Raw genomic sequence first — 19,586 nt, forward strand, 5'->3', positions numbered from 1 at the left:
CAAGAAAAATAAAATAAAAATAACTCTAATGACTTATAAAAAGAGTGTGTGTCAGAAATATTTTAGAGTAAAAACTAGTGCCTGCCTGATTAATTTATTTGATTTAATTGGCCAATATTAGATTTAAAAATTGGAAAAAATAGGAAGTTTTTGCAGATTTCTTTGCACATTAATTAAACACATTGAAACATAAAACAAAGATGATGACATTCAACACCCCCCCTCCCAAAAAAATCTTTAAATTTTTTTTGGCAGATGTTTCACTTTGTTTTAAAGTTAAACAAAACTAAAGCACAAAGTATTGTAAAACGGTCAAATGTTCTGCCTGTGATTCATATATTATTATTTATTGCAATTAATTGACAAAAAATGAAGCAATTTCATTGATTCAATATCTTTTAATTATTCAATTGATTAATTGGTTATGAAAATTTTATTCTGCCAAATATCGGCATCGCCATCACTCAGTCCCTATTAAAACCTGATGAAAACTGTAAAAGATAAAACCAACCCATGTTGGTCATTAAAGTATATGGAAATCAATTCAATATATTTGAAAGAAAAATAGCCCAACCTCTCGGGTAGTTAAAAAATAAAAAATGGGAGTGGCCTTGAATGAGAATTCCTGGAGTAATTTTTTTTTTGACAAACACTAAATTAAGTCATGCTCAGATGATCTATGCTATTCTGCGTTTAATAGTATCATCTTTAATTACAACGAGACTAAGTGCAATTTCTGCAGAAATTGCGTGGGAATGCTGAAAGCTGAATGCTAATAGCTGAATGCTAATAGCTGAATGCTAAGCTGAATGCTAATAGCTGAATGCTAAGCTGAATGCTTATGCAATAAATTGAAAGATAAATTATGTGAAAATGACAAAGTATTGATTGTAGTTGAAAGATAAATGAATAAAAAGAACACTTGAACTTGAAATTTATATGGAAATGTGTTATTTGAAAGTACCCTCCATTCATTTAGATGGAAAAGTGGAACCCGCAACCTCCTGGTTACTGGACAATGCATATTACCAAGTGTGCCATTGAGCAGTATATAAGAATCACAATAACATATGTGGCACAATTATTATGGCTCTTCTTTCTAATTTAGGAGTACATAACATCGCCAACTAGTGGCCTGGCATGCATACTACATCGTATCTTTTGCAACCAGCCCTTTGTGAATGGAGGACATTTAAACAACATTTGTACGTGAAGTTTTCAAAGACAAGATCATTCCCGTTTTAGCACGCGTGTTGTTGTGTAAACACACCATGTGGGTGTGTGTGTGTCACACAAGGCCACAGCGTTTGTGTGCACTAAACGGCCACTGATAACGATCTGCTGAGATCCTTAAAACCGCGTCGTCACAGGGTGTGAGATTGAGCGTGTCAGCAAGGGAGCGAGTTGGACACACACACACACACAAACACACACACCTTCACCTTATCTACACTTGCCGTTCACACAGTAGCATTTTGTTTGTATGCACACAGGTGTCGTTTGCCATTTCGAGACGTCACCGACTTTTCCTTCATGCTGGGATGGCGGCAGGGCAGACAAACACACACGCGAGGAAAAGTGGCCTGGGAATTTAGTCTTTGGCGTCTCTTGTTTCCAAGAGAAAACGAGGCAAAAGGTCACAAGTGTGCTTGTCGTTGACACATCGTCGCCGCTGCCGCCGCGGCTGATTTTGTCGTGTTAAATGTCACCCAACTGAAGCGCTCGCTACAACCTGACCGCATGCTAATGCGCCATTGCTAAAGATGCATTACATTACAGCACAGCATTGATACGACCACGATATCGATTTAAGGGTGGGAGAAAGTAGCAATACTGTGGTTCTCTCTGCTACGGCTGAGCAGTTTAGAAAAATAATCTAATTACGATTTTCTTCCGCCAAAATTGAGATTTGAAAAGCGATCATTTTTTCGAGGTTTTCTTAGCAGGTATTTTTAAATCAACAAGGAATAAATTAATATGCATTACAATAATCAATATCAAATTTATTATACATAAACGTTTTGGTCCTATAGTTTAGGCTTACACTATCACTATAATAGCATATCTGCTTTTAACTCATTCACTGCCATTGACGACTATAGACGTCAAAAATGTAAAGTATTTCTATTAGTTTAACATTTTTTTTCATTTCATTAATTTTTTAATGAAAATTTATACATTTATAACAGATATTAAATTATCATGCGATCAATTACGATTAAATGTTCCTTATTTTTATTTTTTTAATTAGGCCCGTCAGGCGATTACATTTTTTTATTGTAATTAATCACATGACTTCACTAGTTAACTAACGATTAAGCTGTTCTCAATTTAGAATATTTTTTTAGGTTTTCATATTCTTGTTAGCAAAAGTGGAAAATTTTTTAAACTAATAGAAATAGTTCAAATGTATTTTTGACGTCTATATCCGTCAATGGCAGTTAATTGCCTACATTAGCATGAGCTATACTACGTTAGCTTTGCGGTTGTGGTAAATAGACGTCTTTGTTTTACTGAGAGTAGTGACAACTACTATCCGACATTGCCGCCATCTTAAATTTTTATATCAAGTTTTCGCTTGCAAAAATCAAAAAATAAAAAATCACCGATCGACGGCTCATGTCTTGAAAACTGGTGGCGGTGATACTGGTGGTCATTAAAAAGCACGGCGAGAACTTCATGCCTGTTGGTTGTGAATGCAAAATACATCACGCTCCATTAGCTTCTCCAGTCAAAATAGTGTAGTGAGTGTGGGGCATCGTGGCGAGGATTGTAGCGTACTGCCGCCAGCTGCTGGCGTGACCACCACGGCAGGACGGATGTCTGCTCGGACACCTGGAGGAACCTATTTTGGGAAATTGGGATTTGATTAAACAGTAAACGTTTTGCTCGTCACGCGCTGTTTTGTTGTTTTTGTACTTTTACGTTTTGACTTTTAGTTGCTGTCTGTACCCAATGTGAACGGAACCGTTTCCTTAAAACCAAGGGATATTTTTGGCGTACTGATTACAAGCTAGGAGATGAAAACTTGAAAACGGAGGTCAAATGTTCATCTTACTGGCTGTTTTTAGTCGAGCCCTAGTGGTGCTCCGGCAGAAAAGTGGCCTTTGCCTGACATTATTCAAAATTCAAAAAATTGGGAAAATACTATCCTCAATTCCCGCTAAACTTGTTTAATTTTGCCCTTTGTTAATCAGTAGTGCACACAAGCCATGTGAAGAGGGGTGTGTAGACTTTTTATATCCATTGTAGGATTCCTCAACAGCTTTTGTTAATAGGGTTATTGATTGCATTATCATAAAGTAATACTTATGTTTAAGGTCTTTCAAAGCATTAAAAAAAATGTTTTTCCCAAAATTGCCTTCTTGCACTGTCCATTCTTTTTTAGTAATTTTATTAAGCATTTCTTTACTTTGCTTTTAAATGTCTTCAACTGTTTTGCAGCCAACAACAGCAGGAATGTAGGTGATAAACTCAAATGGCATCTTTTCTTCCTCTTTATCGTAAACTACTAAACAACTTTACCACATAGCAGGAGCACAAGCTAAGCTAACTAAGCGTATGTTAGGCTAGCATGGCTTAAGGCCATCACATTTGCAGGCCAAATGGTACTTAGCATTGACAAGTAGCATTTTCTGCTAGCATTAATATGACAAGTTATTTGTTACGCTACTAGCTAGAGTAGCATGAAACTAACATTTAGATTTAACCATTTGAAAACCGTGCAAGCTCAGCATGTTAGCATTAGCATACTTTGTTTGCAAATTATTTTTAATGTTGTACTTTTGATCTGTTTACTACCCAAAGATTTCTGCGCACGTGTCTGAGTATCGTTGATACTGGCGTCCATTTTACTTGGCATCATTCTATGTAAGGAAACGTGACCTGTCATGACAATGCGCAAAAACACATTGTTGTTAAAACAGTGTTGACAGCTCAACCAACTCCTCATTCTGTGTGTGTTTTTGTGTGATTTTCTTCAGTGGCCCGCCCACCTGCCATTTTGTAGCAAATTTGCCAGTCTAAACCTTCATGTAAATGCTATGGAAAAAAGGCTTTGTGTCACATTGTGACCCCCAAAGAAAATAGCCTTGCATTGTCGACGCATTGTCACACTCTGTGTTATTCTTGCCCGGTTTGTTGTCTTTTGCTCATGATTCACGACTGTTTTTTTTTTTTTTTTAGAGGCCGTCACGACGTGACAAGTCGCAGCTGCCGCTGCCTAACCGCACCGACCGCCGCAGCGTGAGCTGTAATTTTACTAACGCGCTGATAAATGACCGCTGCACCTGGCTGACGCTAACTAGAGTAAACAGCCAATCTGCTAAAGTTAAAACTTGAGGGGCCAACGTTTGCATAGGCCTGGAAGAGTCTATGTAAATGTCTACAAACATACCAGCTAAATTTAGCTTCTTTTTTCTTTTTTTTTGCTATCTCAGGACACGGTTGGATATTTTAATTTAATTGACCTATGTTTAAGTTACTTTAATTTGATATTGGACTGATCTCATATTTTTGAGTGAGGGAAATGAAACTCAAATTTCTTTCAATTTAGTGTGGCCCGTCTGTTTAGTATATGTGGTTTAAATCTGGTAGTAATCGGGAAAAAAAAATCTCTAGGAGGTTTTAACATTTGAAGGAATCCTTGAAATGGCGAAAATGTAGTTTTACCCCAAAAATTGTGCGCCTGCTTATTATGATACAGATGCCTATCAAATTTCATATTCAGTCTTCAAAGCTGAAATTTCGTTCTGAACTTTAGACTTCATCATTGTACTCCACCCACATTCAATGACAAAAGCTCAAAGTCCTTGCCATTTTGTGTTAATCATCTGTTTACTATATGCACTTAAAATGTTAGTAGCAATTGTAAAAATAAATAAATAAATACATAAATACATCTCTATAATGGTTAATTTTTAATTATTGGCTGAAAATGGCCTAATATGGCTGCTTCAAACCAAAATGGCAGACTGTGCCTTTTCCGGCATGGCTTCTTGAGACTTTTTTGTGGCTCTACTTATAATAGACATGTCTGCCGAGTTTCGTGTTGCTAAGTGAAAGTGACTTCAGGGGCTGAATTTTCACAGACTGGAGTTTTGCGTTTAAATGTTGACATGGACGCAAAATGGCTCTGAAATGGCGACTTTAAAACAAATTGGTAGACTTCCTGTGCCTTTTCGGGCATGACTTCTTGAGACTTTTTTGTGGCTTTACTCATGATATATATATCTACCAAATTCCATGTTGCTAAGTGAAAGTGGCTTGAGGGGCTGAATTTTCAAAGACTAGAGTTTTCCTTTTGAAATGTGGCATAAAATGACTTTAAAATGGCAACTTTAAACCAAATTGGTAGACTTCCTGTGCCTTTTTGGACTTTTTGAGACTTTTTTGTGTCTTTACTCATGATCGACACGTCTACCAAATTTCATGTTCCTAAGTGAAACTTTCTTCAGAGACAGAATAAAAAAAGAAGAAGAAAGTGTTGTGTTGAAATGTCGGCATGAAGATGGTGACCCAAAAATGGTGGCTTCAAACCAAAATGGCAGACTTCCTGTTCTCTTTTCGGGCATGGCAATCGGAAAGCAAAACTATTTTCAACGTGACAATCATGTGGCTTTTTGCTGGCGAGCCCTGCGGGTTTTAACCTTGGTGCTGCCTGAAAAACAACCTGTTGCCACTGTGCAACTTTGCGCCTGTTTTGGCAACAACGTCTGTGCTAATGTGTGTGTTGTTACATCAACACACTGTGTTTTAACACAGTTGGCCCTTGGCCTGTTTGAAGTGTGCACACTCACACATAAACTTTTTTTATTTTAATTCCAAAAGATGAGGCAAACTCAAATAAATGCTAATCCAAGAATAGTTTTACTTTGAATTTACAAGGACAAAAAAATTAATTCTGATCAAATGTTTATGCTAATTAGAAGTAAAATGGCAGCCATGTTTCGAATGACAACTTATGATAGACATGTCTACCAAATTTTATGTTTTCTGTGTTTACTCCCACAACGGCACAAAAATATCTTTCTAACTCCGCCTGTCTATGAAAACAATCGAAAGAAAGAAGAATTTAGTTGCGGGTGTCACAACCAAAGAATCCTGCTATTGAGGACAGGTGTCGATGTCAGCAAAGCATGCGAGTCAGCCCCCCCCATCCTCTGTCTGAGGACGAGGGGGGGGGGGGCATTTGGGGGTCAAATATATTTGACTCCACCTGTAGAATAACCCCACCATAAAGACATGAAAGTGTTTTATGGGGGGACTGCACGACACAGGAGGATACCACCTCTGAAGTCATGGACTCTTTCAATACATCATCATCATCTTCATCATCATCATCATCATCACCGGGATTGCACACTGCTCAAGGGCACACAGTAGACGACGTGTGCAATGAAGTTAACAGATATTATAATTTTTAAAACCTGTATATTTACTTAGGTTTATTAAAAAATATATAATAATACAGGCCAACCTTGGCCAAATTTGACTGTAATATTATGACAAATAAAAAAAGACATTTCAATGATGTACTTTGAAACGTATTACTTATTAAAACATGAACATATTGTGCATTAAAATATTTAATGAGAAATTTGATTCTAACTTTAAACAAAACTGTGGTAAAGCATGCTATTTGACTATACTATATTATTATATATTATATATATTATTATATTATATAATGAAAAAATACTTCATAATTTATTAAAATGTATTCTTTCAAAATCTAAATATTTGTTTTCATTGATTAAAGGAATTATGGGTTTAATTTAATTTGTATTGGGTTGGTGAAGTATGACATTTGTCTGATATATATGACAAATAAATCTCTAAAAATATTCTAACCAGTTTGTTAAAATTTTAATAAAGCAATAATTTGTTAAAAAAAAACAAAAAAAACTTGAGGCTAAGCTTTTATTTAGACATTTGATTGTTCATCTATGAAAAATAAAAAATAAAATCAATAATTTCACTATAATATACCACATTTGAATTTTTTTCAAAGTATTAAATATATATATGTAAATTCGATTATTTAAATTAGATTTATTTAAAAAAATACAGGACAACCTTAAAAAAACCATTTGGCATGGAAATAGGCGTTCAAAACATTCACAGAGATCCTCAAACCGAGGAACTGCAGTCAAACGCTAATCCCTAACACAGTGTCACTTTTATGATTTGCACCAAGTTCTAACATTCGTGTGTTGCCATGGCAATGGGGTGCATGATGGGAAAGCCAGACAAACATGTGTGCTCTTTAAACCTGTCGGGAAAAAAAAAATCTTGACGAGCCGGGGAAGCTACTCCCGGCCGGCGGCGTTGACACGTGTAAGCGGACCCTGGCGCATTTGAACGTAAAAAAAAAAAGGAAAAAAAAGAAGATTTAGCAAGGCGGGTATCGAGCAGGGAACCACGGTCCGTTGCGAACCGGAATAAAATAAAAAAAATCAAAGGAAATCGTAAAAGTCTCCATTTAAGAAAAGTGCACATTCTTTTAGCGTTAGTGCTTTTAATGGGCCTAATTCGAGCCGTTTTTACATCCCATCAGGATATGTTGTGGTATGAATTGGAGCGGGCCAAGAATAATGTCATAAATGACGATGATGTGGCCAGACGCTTCCGACCAAGTGATGAGGAAAGCAAAGCGTGCGTCGCGCTAAATGAGCACAAGTGTTTCCATAGGTTAAGCTTATTTCTACTGTTCTTACCAGTGGTGGCTATCATAAATAATTGTCAAGAGGAGCGATCGCATTCCTCATATGGCCCCATATGTCCTTGCTTGATTCTTAACACTCTGTGGATTCTGTTTATTTCAACTGTGTAAAGTAGTGAATATCATGAATAGCTAGCGAGATGAGTGACCACATGAATCCTATAACACATAAATGGGACCGTGGATGTGCCCATGTGTGCCATAGACTTTTTTTTCCCCGACGCTGTGCCATATTTGTAGTCATTCGTTTTATTTCTATTGTGCAACATGGCAGATATCATAAAGGACTGGCGAGAGGAATGATTGCATTATTCATATCATGTGTCCATTGCCCAAGATTTTTTTGACTGAGCATGCTATAGACGTAGCACTTTGAGGAGCGTCACCTCCTGTATAAAAAAAAGAAAAAGAAAAAAAAAAGAAGTGAACCAGGTCCTTAAGACCTGATAGCCTCGCGTCTGGGTGGTCTTCGGGGGGCCAAGGACCTTGTAAAGGACCTCATGAGTTTCTGACGAGGGCTCAGTCCGACCCAACACAACCTTTGCTGGTTGATGACACGTCCAGCTGCGCTCCACGGCCGCCATATTGTGCTCACGGAAAGTTGCACTCATAAACGTTTGATAGCGCCGCAATTTGTCATTTAAAAAGTTTGTGTCTGCTACGGAGTTAGCGCAGGTTAGCGTTGGCTAATTTGAGTGTCTTAACAAGTAAAAAAACATATATATATATGATAATTGTCAATTAATGACACTCTGTGTACCTGGCAAGCTAGGAAGCTAACATGTAGTATAGCAAGGAAGCTATCGCTACATTTAGCTACACAGCTAGGCCACAAGATAGGCTGATTGTTAGCATATTTTAAAGATAGCTAGACTACATTTGATAGAAACATAGATATTGCTAAATACCTAGGTCTCCAACTAGCTTATTGGGTATACAATGAATGAATCAATTTTGGCTCGCAAACTAGCTAGCTAGCATGTAGTATAGCAAGGAAGCTATTGCTACATTTAGCTACACAGCTAGGCCACAACCTAGCCAGCGACAGTAGAGACAGGCTGATTGTTAGCATATTTTGACGATAGCTAGACTACTATTAATAGAAAGATAGATATCGCTACATAGCTAGGTCTCAAACAAGATGAATCAATTGTCAATATATCATGATTCTCTTTTTTTTAAAATTATATCAAGCGATGAACATTTTGTCCACATTACTTCCACATCAAGACAAAAACAAGGACATTTTCGTTTGAGTTGGTTTGACACATGAAATGCGCTGACGACTTTGACCTTCCTAGCTTGGAGTCGCTGAAGGCGTAGCTCAAAAGGGGCCTGTCATATCTACCTGTGCCGGTAGCAGCACTTGCTAAGCTACATACCAATGCGTAGCTGACACAAAACTACATTTTAAGCAAAACGGCTTGAAAATATATATATATACTGAGACAACTGAGCGTTATCTAGTTGCTGATATGTTTTTATTGCTTTGTTTCCTTTTTAAAAAATGGAAAATTGAAGCAAAGGCAGAGGAGAAAGTGGAGTGAAAAGACTTTTGGAAAAAGCGCATTCACACGCGCCCACATAAATGTCACACAAGATTTAAGCTACGCGCCGTCCCAGGGCTGCAACCTTTTGGCCCGACAGTTTGCTTTTTCCCACCGACCTCGGCCTCGTTCCGATAGTGTGTGTGAGTGAGTGCATGTGTGTGTGCGTTAATGTGTGTCTTTTCCATGTGTGGCAGCTTTTTGAATGACTGCATTGATGATTCTAATAAGTCATCTTTTGTCTCGCAGGTTGCGTCTCCTGTCTGCAAGTAATAAAGCTCATAATTAACAATGTCCTGATCTTGACGTTATTCGTGAGGAAGCGTATTGCACATATGATGCCAATCATCATCATCATCATCATCATCATCATCATCATCATGGACTGTGAAGTCATTTTCAGAAGAAAAAAGGAAGAAGAAGAAGACCTTGGCAGTGGCTCGGACCTTGGAGAAGGGCCTGCACGGCAAAAACTTTTCCACGTATGGATTTAATTTTTATGTCTCTTATTTTTATGTATTTTCTTCATCTTCGATCGCTTGCATGCCATCTTTCTATCTGTTTTACTTTGGATAAAATGAAACAAAAAAACAAAAACAGAACATTCAAACCCTTGAAGTCTTTTGAGCATCTATGACTGAATAGAAGTTAGGGTGAAATAAAGACATTATTTAATTTATTTTTTATACATCAATAAAACTAAACATTTGCTTGCGATAAACGGAATTTTCCTTTTGGGATTAAAATTTGCATATTCAAATCTAATAATATGAAATAATCGTAAACAATTTGATTTGATTTGATTCATAAAGTTTCCTTTTCATGTATTTAGTGTAATATGTAATGTGTACTTTACAATATATGAGTAATGTATACTTTATAGGCAAACTTTATGAATCGAATCAAATCAAATATCACATCAAAATCTACAACAGTAAAAAAAATACTGAAGTGAAAATAATTATAAATATACAGTATAATATAAATAATAATAAATATAATATATTCTCTCTCTTTTTAAATATACAGTATATATATACAGTGCTGCTCAAAAGTCTAAAAATATAAATAATAATAACGGTGTACATTATATATATATATATATATATATATATATATATATATATATATATATATATATATATATATATATATATAATGAAAGAAAATTAGCAGCAATATGTAAAATGAAAACAGTAAAATGGAAATATTGCCTTATAGATTACTATGAAATACAAAATAAGATTACATGAAATGATTAAGAAATAAAATATCCAGATTTTGTAATAAAACAACCAGCAGTTCAAATGAAAATCAAAAGAGGGACAAGTGTTTCTGTGATTTGTTTTGCCGGTGCACATGCTGCACCAAAAGCCATCGGAGGATGCCCCGTGGGATCCACTGTGGGCGTTTTGTGCATTTCAAGCCCGGTCCAAGAATACAACAAAAATGCAAAGACTCTATTTAGCCAAAATGTATTTTGTGTAGCGCGCTTATTTACGAGCTGGCTTCGGAGGGTTTTGCTCTTCTTTTTCAATGCTGACACATGGCAATAAGATGTTGGCCCGTTTGAAGTTGCACATCTGCGCGCCAGCGGAAACGCGCAAAATCTCGCGTGCCTCTTTGATTGTTACATTGGAGATATCATATGTGTGTGAGTGCGTGTGCATGTGTGTGTGCGTGCGCGCGCACTACCAGACCGGCTGCTGTGAGCTTGTAAAAGACTGGAAGATGGGGATTCCACATGCTTATCCAAGGAGATAATAAACAAAAGAAGGGGGGGGGGTGATATATTGGGCACATGTGGGCTTTTGGAAGGATGAAGGGCTATGGGGGGCGGCTGGATACTTGAGGGGTATCCGAGAACAAGATGAGTTCAGTAGATCACAACATCCTACCAAGAGAAATTCCCACCCTGGCCCCTCCCCCTCTCCCAAGAGAACCAATGGGAAGCAGCTTGTTACAGACTGGAAGGAGGCTCACACTGTAAATTGGCTTGTAAATGTGAATATTCTACTTTGGGCTGAAATTTGTCAGCAAGAAAAAATATTTGAGAATTTAAAAAAAAAAGTTGGGTTTCAAAATAGATTAGGGTTTTAAACTACAGTTAGGATTTCAATAAAGGGTTTCAAAATGGGTTTAAGGTCTCAAATAGGGTTTCAAAGAAAGTTTCTGCAGGTTTCAAAGTAAGGTTTCAAAAAAGGGTTAGGGTTTCAAAATTGTGTTTCAAAACGAGAGTAGGGTTTCAAAGTATGCAACCTTTGCCAATAGAGAGATTGCAAAATTATGCTTTTGCATTTTGGCATTCTCAGCAATCATAAGAGGCTAAAAAAAAAGCTAGGCATACAAATGACAGTATTCTATGTGGCACTAGTGAATCCCATGTCCTATTCTAAGATTATCAGTACTCAAAGGTGACTTCGTCCAGGTGAGGAGAAGATCCGGATTTCGTTGTAAGCATGCAAACAAAATCCTTTATTTGTTCCTGGAAATGGCGTGTGGCCTCGGAGGGAGTATGGGGGGGGGGGGGGGGGGGGGGGTGGAAAAGTGTTTTTTGTTACAACTGTGATTTGTTGTGATAACATGCCATTAAGCGCCGGGACAAACCCGCTGACGGGACTCGACGGCGTCGCCACTGCCAGCTTCCCATCGGGGATGCCAGCCAGCGACGCCATTGGCTGCCTGCACCACCTCCAGCTTCACGAGCACAATATTAGAGGTAATATTTACAATCAATATTTTAGAGATTGATATGTTCAAACATGATATTGTAAGATCAGATGATATCATGTTAAATAGATTCATGTTCATATCATAAAATAGAGAAAATACAGGAAAAATAGTCATGTAAAGGAAAAATAAACAAAAATAAAACACAAATGCAAATTAATTAGTAAATGTAACATTTAAAGTTGAACTAAAACTAAACAATAAATACCAGCATTAAAAAAAATCTAAATTAAAACCTGAACAACAAATTATTAAAATAAAAATGAAATCAAAATATTCTAAAAAATAATTTAACAGCTCGCATACAAAAAAAAATAGTAAAACAAACGAATAAAACGTTCACACAAATCATGAAAAAATTAATGAAATAAAAATAAGGATAAAATACACTAATCAAATACTAAAATAAAAACTACAATAAAACGGAATAAACAAAGAATTACATAAACTATTAAATAAAGAAAAACATATTAATAAAATAAAAAATAAATCGAATATTAAGATAAAATTATTAGAAGAGAAAAACCCCCATCAAATAAAAAAGTGGAATTTTTCATAAAAGGAGCTTACAATTTTCTGAGCCAAGAGGGCAAACAATAAAAACTAAAAGTGCCAATGCTGGCTGATGAAACGGGTTTTGTATAGAAGAATCATTTCTGTCAATAAATCATCTCGAGACACTTTTGCTCTTTGCCAAGCCTGGCACTGCACTGAAACATTTCCACATGCATTTGGACTGTGAGATGAGAAGCGTACACGTTCGCCTTTAATTTAAGAGGTGTCACAAAAATATGCTGTTCGACCTCCGACATCAGGCGCCTAAAAGTATTTTTTATATTTCCACCCGCCCAGGTAGCTCAATAATACAACCGAAGAGTTCATAACAAAAAAATGTTTTATCCTCTACGAAGATCCAGTCATGACTGGCTTAATTATATGCGTATGTCTGTATTACACTGCCCCCCTGTGGCAGCAAACACACACACACCCAAAAGAGCAGCACAATGTCCATTGAATTGAAGCAAGAGGGTGATTTCAAGTCGTATGGCTGAGATAATTTTTGATTTAATTTCATTTATTTTATTCTTGTTACAAACAAAAGCAAGCAATACATTAATCTGTATTATAATATCAGATTTATTGTACATACATGTTTTGGTCTTATTTGTTAGGCTTACACTCAAAAAAGAGTCAAGTGAAGCATGAATTCATATGAAAGGCATTTTATTTAATGGTACCGCTGAATTTAATAAAAGATATTGTCCATCGTCCAGCTTTTTGCATTTCTTACCGGCTGAAGAGGAGGCAGGTAGAGTTTGGCGGCGGGACGGCGCAAGACTACAAGGCGGCGTGCCAGGCAGAGACAGTTTGGCTGCTTGAATTGTTTCCACGACAGCAGCATTTGTCGCCCGACTGTACGTTGAAACCGCGAGGAGTGAGTCGTGTGTGGAGTACAAACACACGCGCAACACACCAACGAAATCACGTCAACCCAATTTACCCATTTGGCCTTAGTTTTACCTGCTGGCCTGAAAGAAGTCACAGTAGAATTGAGATCTATTTGATTAAAAAAGGTAATTTAAAAAGCAATACATTGTGGGTTGATGCGTTTTATTGGAAATGTAATTTCCTTTACTACATGTTAATTTTTGCCCTTGACAGAATAAAGTTCAATATGACAAAATAAGAGTGACAGGACAAACTAAGATTAACTAATAGAGGCACATAGCAACTGACCAAATTAACACATTATTATCATGAGGCACATACTAACTGCACAACACTAGACAAGCTAAGAGTGGCTAAAATATCATCATCATCATCATCATAAGGGGCATAGTAACCACATAAGACTAGACAAACTAAGAGTGGCTAATACGTCATCATCATCATCGGCATAGTAACCACATAAGACTAGACAAAATAAGAGTGGCTAGACAAATTAATACAACAGCATCATACATTAGCACCATACGGGGCATAGTAACCGCATAAGACGAGACAAACTAAGAGCGGCTAATACATCATCATCATATATTATCATTATAAGGGGCATAGTAACCGCATATGACTCGACAAACTAAGAGTTGCTAATACGTCACCATCATACATTATCACAAGGGACATAATAACTGCATAAGCAACTGACAACATTGACATCACAACACAATAACCCAATGATGCAACCCAAAACAGTCATAACAGTTGTACAGTAATTATATTTTATAACTGAGTTTATTTCTTTACATTATCTTTTATTAGTTAGTAATAATATTAATAATAATAATTATTGTTATATTACAATACAGTGCTGTTTTTGGGGGTAAAAAAACAAAAACAAAGTTTTGGGGGGGGGGGGGGGTATTTCAAATAAGTCAACCTACAACTGCATTTTAATCCATGCCAAGTGTGAATAGTGAAAGTGGAAGTAGTGGTCAACGTCTGCTAAACAGATAGCACTTTTGTTTTGTTTTTTCACCTTTATTTTTGCGTACACAGCTTTGAGAGGTCAACGAGCGTGTGACACCTGTCTCGCTAAACACTAAGAAAGACAACGACAACAGCACGTTACTCCTGCGCATTTGTACCCGGCAAGTTTGTTGACGCTCACCACCCGACACCGCGCCAAGACAAACAAAAGTGTCCTGATTATTGATCATTTAGGAGCAATTCTTACTAATGCGTAATGAGTAGAAAACGGCATTTTTTTTTCGTAAAAGGAATCCTTGAGTTACGATTCAGACAAAAAATACCAAGCAATCATTCCCATCCCAAATGTTTCTTTCATGGAGGACTACAGAAATTGGAGAATATTTACTGTTGAGAGAGAAGTGGTAAAAATGCTGTAACTAATACTTAAAAAAAAAAAGAAGATTGTCTTGAAAGAGTTTTGCGGAAATTATGTCACCAAATTGAAGACATCTTTTCAGCTGCTTCTGTAATATAGTTGTATAATTTTACACTGAAAGTGCTGCAAGTATAAGAAAAGATACTTTTACTTTAACACATAAATGATGTCATACAACACAATTTACTAATCTTTTTGGAACACTTAAAAATGTGGTAGAATTCCATGCCAAAAGTGCCGTAATAAAAAAACTAAAACAGATCTTAATACTGACATGATGGGATTTCTTCACGCTACCAAAATATGCTAAAAAAAACATTTGGCATAGCCATGACAATGACATAAACTTACAATAAAAAACCCTTAAGACACAAGAGGCAATAAAAAGTGACCCCTTTCTGCCCCTGAACCTACAATTTGGGACCCCGTGACCTTACGTTGTCACAGTGACGATAAAGTAAACCGTTAACCTCCCCCGAACGTCGCAGCATGAAGTTATCGTTTGCGCGGAAAGGGAGCTAATTCCGCTAGCGGCGGGCAGCCAATTCCCATGAAATGGCCCCCGATATTCCTTTCATTTGTTCTCCGCCCCACAATTAGTCGCGGTGAGGTGGGGGGGCGATCAAAGGGGTGGGGGTTGGGTGGGTTCACCACTCGCATGTGCACTGCCATCCACAAAGCAGAATGAAATATGAAATATCCAGTTTCTCGCTTGTAAAAGCGAATCTCGGGGAACAGGAGGCGTTTTACGCGGCTAATGCGAAACATTTGCCGCCCGCTCGCAGCCGCGCCAAGTAATTGAGTACAAATACCTCATTAATGCACTTAAAGTACTGTTTTTGACTACACTTTCCTTTTACTATATTTGAAAACTGTAACTGTCAAATAGTGTCTTGAATTGTGTTTTGTACATTTTGCCTTCAAAAAGTCTGTTTAGCTTAATGCTAACAAACAATACAAATTGCCATAGTCAGGCTAACAAATAGCCTCGATTGTTGTGGTGTTAAATGTATGTAATTCATAGTAAAAAGAAAATTTCACTTTTCTACTAACGTGCATTTCAGAGTTCATACCTTTTTTTATTATTTACTTTTACTTTACTTTTAGCATTAGAAACTTGTTGTTGTTGTTGTTAATTTTTGGGCTCAAACGGGAAAAAGAAGTGTCAAAGCAAACGTTGCGGCAGCGCAAGACATCTGTACTCACATCATTTATGACTTTTGCCGACTGACATTTATGTTTTGCGTGGATGAAGGCCAGTTCTCAGGCCTCGGCAGATGTTCGATCTCAAGAGTCCCCGAACCTTGAAACGCCGCCATTAACATAACCAGTAAATGTAGAATGCGTTTTTAAAATAATAAATAAATACAATTATGATTAAAGTTGCTTTTAGACTGACTTCATTGGTTTCAGCCATTGATAATGTTTTTTTTTTTTTTTTAGGACATTTTTCGCCATTCAAGGATAGCACAAAAGTGCTGAACAGCAAACCAACATTAACTGCAAGGACTCTTTTTTGTGCCTTTTTCACGAAGACCAACTCACTCGTAATTTTTATATTATTCGGGTACTATGTTAATCCTTGCATGTCATTCCAAATCCCCAAATTATTAGGGCCTACTCACATTGGAGTATAGAACCAGGTGCAAGCGCAACTAGGCCATCTAGTGTTGAATGGTGATATTACAGCTTAAAACTAAGCAGTAGACCCCTGCTATTTGTATAATTGCATATAATTGATACCCATTGAAATTAATTGGCGCTAGAAAACACACACCAAAATCTTCAAAAAGAAAAACAATGATAAAACTTGGAAAATTAATCGGGAGGGCAACACAGTGGGGGCGCTACAATTTAAAATTAAAGTCTATTTAGAATTTAAAATATAATTTAATTTTTTTTTGAAATATTGCAGTAAAGTTTTTTAAAAAAATGCGTAAAATTGTGTTATAGTACCACAATTAGTATTTTAATTTTATTTTTTTTATCCAAAACTAACCGAATTTTTTTTTTCTTTACAGATGAAAATTCTGCATTGCATCTCTAAGCGTGGTGGTGAGTTTTAAAAACAAAACAAAATGAAAAGCCAGCTGGTTTTCTGTAGGTGGGAAGCAACTGAAATGAAGCAGCTCCAATGTTGCGCTAATGAGCGGCAAAAGGGCGTAAACGCGACACAGGTGTCGGGGCATCATTGTAGCAGTCCGCCTCTTGCAAATCAATCGTGCGCTGTCAGCCAGAAGATTCCACAGTGTGAAACGACACCTTGACTTGAAGGAAAACACTTGTGATGTCTCCCAGTTGTTGGCAGCGCAGCCCCCCCACTCGTTTTGCCCCCTTGGCCCCCCTATGACCCCCTCCAGTCACCTGCCGCTTGGACCGTGGCTAACCTGCCATCCCGGCCGGAAAATCTGCCGCCTTTTTAGACGCATACTTTCCCTTTTTCACATTTGGATGTTAAAGCTTGTAAAGTTTGGACATTTTCCTTGTGGCGGGATGACGATTCCCTCGCCACCTTTGAAAAAATCCAACACATCTTCATTCTTTTACGTCCGTCACGCGGCAGCATTTGCACCTTAAAATTGGTTTGTTAGTAATAAATATGATGTTTTGCGTTGTTTCCAGATGCAGCTCTTTTTTTAATGTAACAGGAAGTACCCCAAATGTAACAGGAAGTGACCTGGAAATGCCCCTAAAACAACAGGAAGTGACCCGCAAAGGTCCTCAAAATCAACAGGAAGTGCCACCAAATGAACAGGAAGTGACCCGGAAGTGTATCAAAATCAACAGGGAGTGCCCCAATTTGAACTTTTTGTTGTTGTTGCTTTCTTTATTAATTCAAACTCCAACATTCAATTCAAACTGAGCACACAAACCAGAACGGTGCTGTCAAACAACACACAAGAAAAAGAAAACACACAAAAAACAACAACAACAAAAAAGGTCTTATCAGAGAGTACATTTTTTAAGTTATTAAACCCAATTTGAATATTAAGTGACCTGTCGGTGCCCCAGAATCAGCAGGCAGTGCCCCAATTTGAATAGGAAGTGACCCATAAATTCTTCAAAATCAACAGGAAGTGCCCCAACTCCACTTGCAACATGTTTAGATCATTAAAGCCATCTTATTTATTATTCCTCTCCACTAAATTCACAACATTTTCAAACGCCAAAAATTAATAATTTTTTAACATATTCACCTTCAGTTTCCATGTTTTTAACAATTCAAACCGTTCCCACTTCAACATGTTCAGTTATTCAATATAATTCCAAATCATTTCATGCCAAAATAATTCATTCAGCCTCTCAGCCTTCTCCAGAAATGGCATTTTCTAGTTTATCATGAATTTATTCCGAAAATATTTAAATTATGTTTTAATTGAAATAAACCATTTAATAAAAAAAAAGAAAAAAAATGGTGTTTGTGTGTGTGTGTGTTTTTTTGTCTGTTTCAAAATAATGAAAAAACAACAATTGAACTGATACTTATGGAAAAGAATGATACCTCCCATGTATCTTCAAATTTTTTTAAATCATGCTTTCTGTGTGTTTTGGAATAAGTGTGTTAAAACATCATAAAACGTAATACATGTTTTGATTAGAAAGCTAACATAATCACTATTGTGCATACCACCAAATTGTTTGCTTTTGATTTTAACCCAAAACTCAAACGTTGAAACTCACATAAAAAACATTGAGTTTCCCAGAAGCTTCTGCCGGTGAGCTTGAAGGAAAGCGGATCGTCTCGTGTTGCTTATAAAGATGAGGAACGAGCGCCCGGCTGCGATGTGGAGTCTCTCATGTCAGGTGCGCTCAAATCTACACGCAAAGCCTTTTAAGTTGTACACAGCGTGCACGCCGCACGCTCGGCCACCTGCTCGTCCGTTGGCGAATTTGACCGTTTGGCCATCCTGGAATGTTCCCTGTCCTCTCAAGATGATGCACCTGATACTAAAAGGCACTTCGCTTCACAACTCCATCCAGCCCGGCAGCATATTTGGCCAAAAAAAAACTAGATGAAGCTTTTCAACTAACCTCAACATAGTTCATTACAGATGCCACAAGATACCGACCAAGCTCTTTACTTAGTTCCTTGACATAAGATGGCATCAAAGCACTGGTTTTGTCTTAATGAAGCTCCTTCAACATAGCTCCTTAGCACCAAGATGCCACATGATGGCGGGAAAGCACTACTTTTGTATAAATGAAGATCCTCAACTCAATTCAACAAGCTGGTGGCAAAGTACTACTTTTGTCAATACATACTGTAGTTCCTTGACACCAAGATGTCAAGAAGATGGTGCCAAAGCACTATGTTTGTCCAACTGAAGCTCTTCAACTCACTTCAGTATATTTCACTGGCATGAAAATGTCACAAGGTGGCGGCAAAGCACTACTTTTGTCTAGATGAAGCTCCTCAAATCACTCCAGCGTAGTTCCCTGGCATCAAGCTGTCTCAACATGCAACAGCACACATGCAAACACACACAAGAATAACCGTATCCGTCTCTCGTATATGTCCGAATACCAGGCTGTCAATCACACAGCGGGGAGGCGGGGCCACGTCCACACGCTTCCATCTCGCAGGCACAACATGTGCGCCCGAAACGCCCGCCATCTTTCTCTCATTTACGCCCCCTATAGAATGAGGATGGTGCGAGCTATAAATCAACTCTCAAGTCTTCAAGTTACTTTTTGGATTATTATTATTTTTTTCATCTGCACTCCGTTCGTTTGGACT

At 37.4% G+C, this 19,586-nt stretch overlaps 2 long non-coding RNA genes across 2 annotated transcripts in view; one reads left to right on the forward strand and one right to left on the reverse strand.

Annotated features, from left to right (window-relative positions):
• LOC147173347 (uncharacterized) overlaps window positions 1-19,586 on the reverse strand; it is a 52,536-nt gene that overhangs the window by 15,888 nt on the left and 17,062 nt on the right. The window lies entirely within an intron of this gene.
• LOC147173350 (uncharacterized) lies at window positions 11,870-18,149 on the forward strand. Its single transcript, XR_015094894.1, has 3 exons — window positions 11,870-11,989; window positions 13,275-13,415; window positions 16,870-18,149. It is a non-coding gene; the product is annotated as an uncharacterized LOC147173350 (long non-coding RNA).

Source organism: Leptonotus elevatus, chromosome 5, assembly GCF_054856555.1.
Source record: "Leptonotus elevatus isolate MCC_2025b chromosome 5, RoL_Lele_1.0, whole genome shotgun sequence".
Classification (NCBI taxonomy): domain Eukaryota; kingdom Metazoa; phylum Chordata; class Actinopteri; order Syngnathiformes; family Syngnathidae; genus Leptonotus; species Leptonotus elevatus.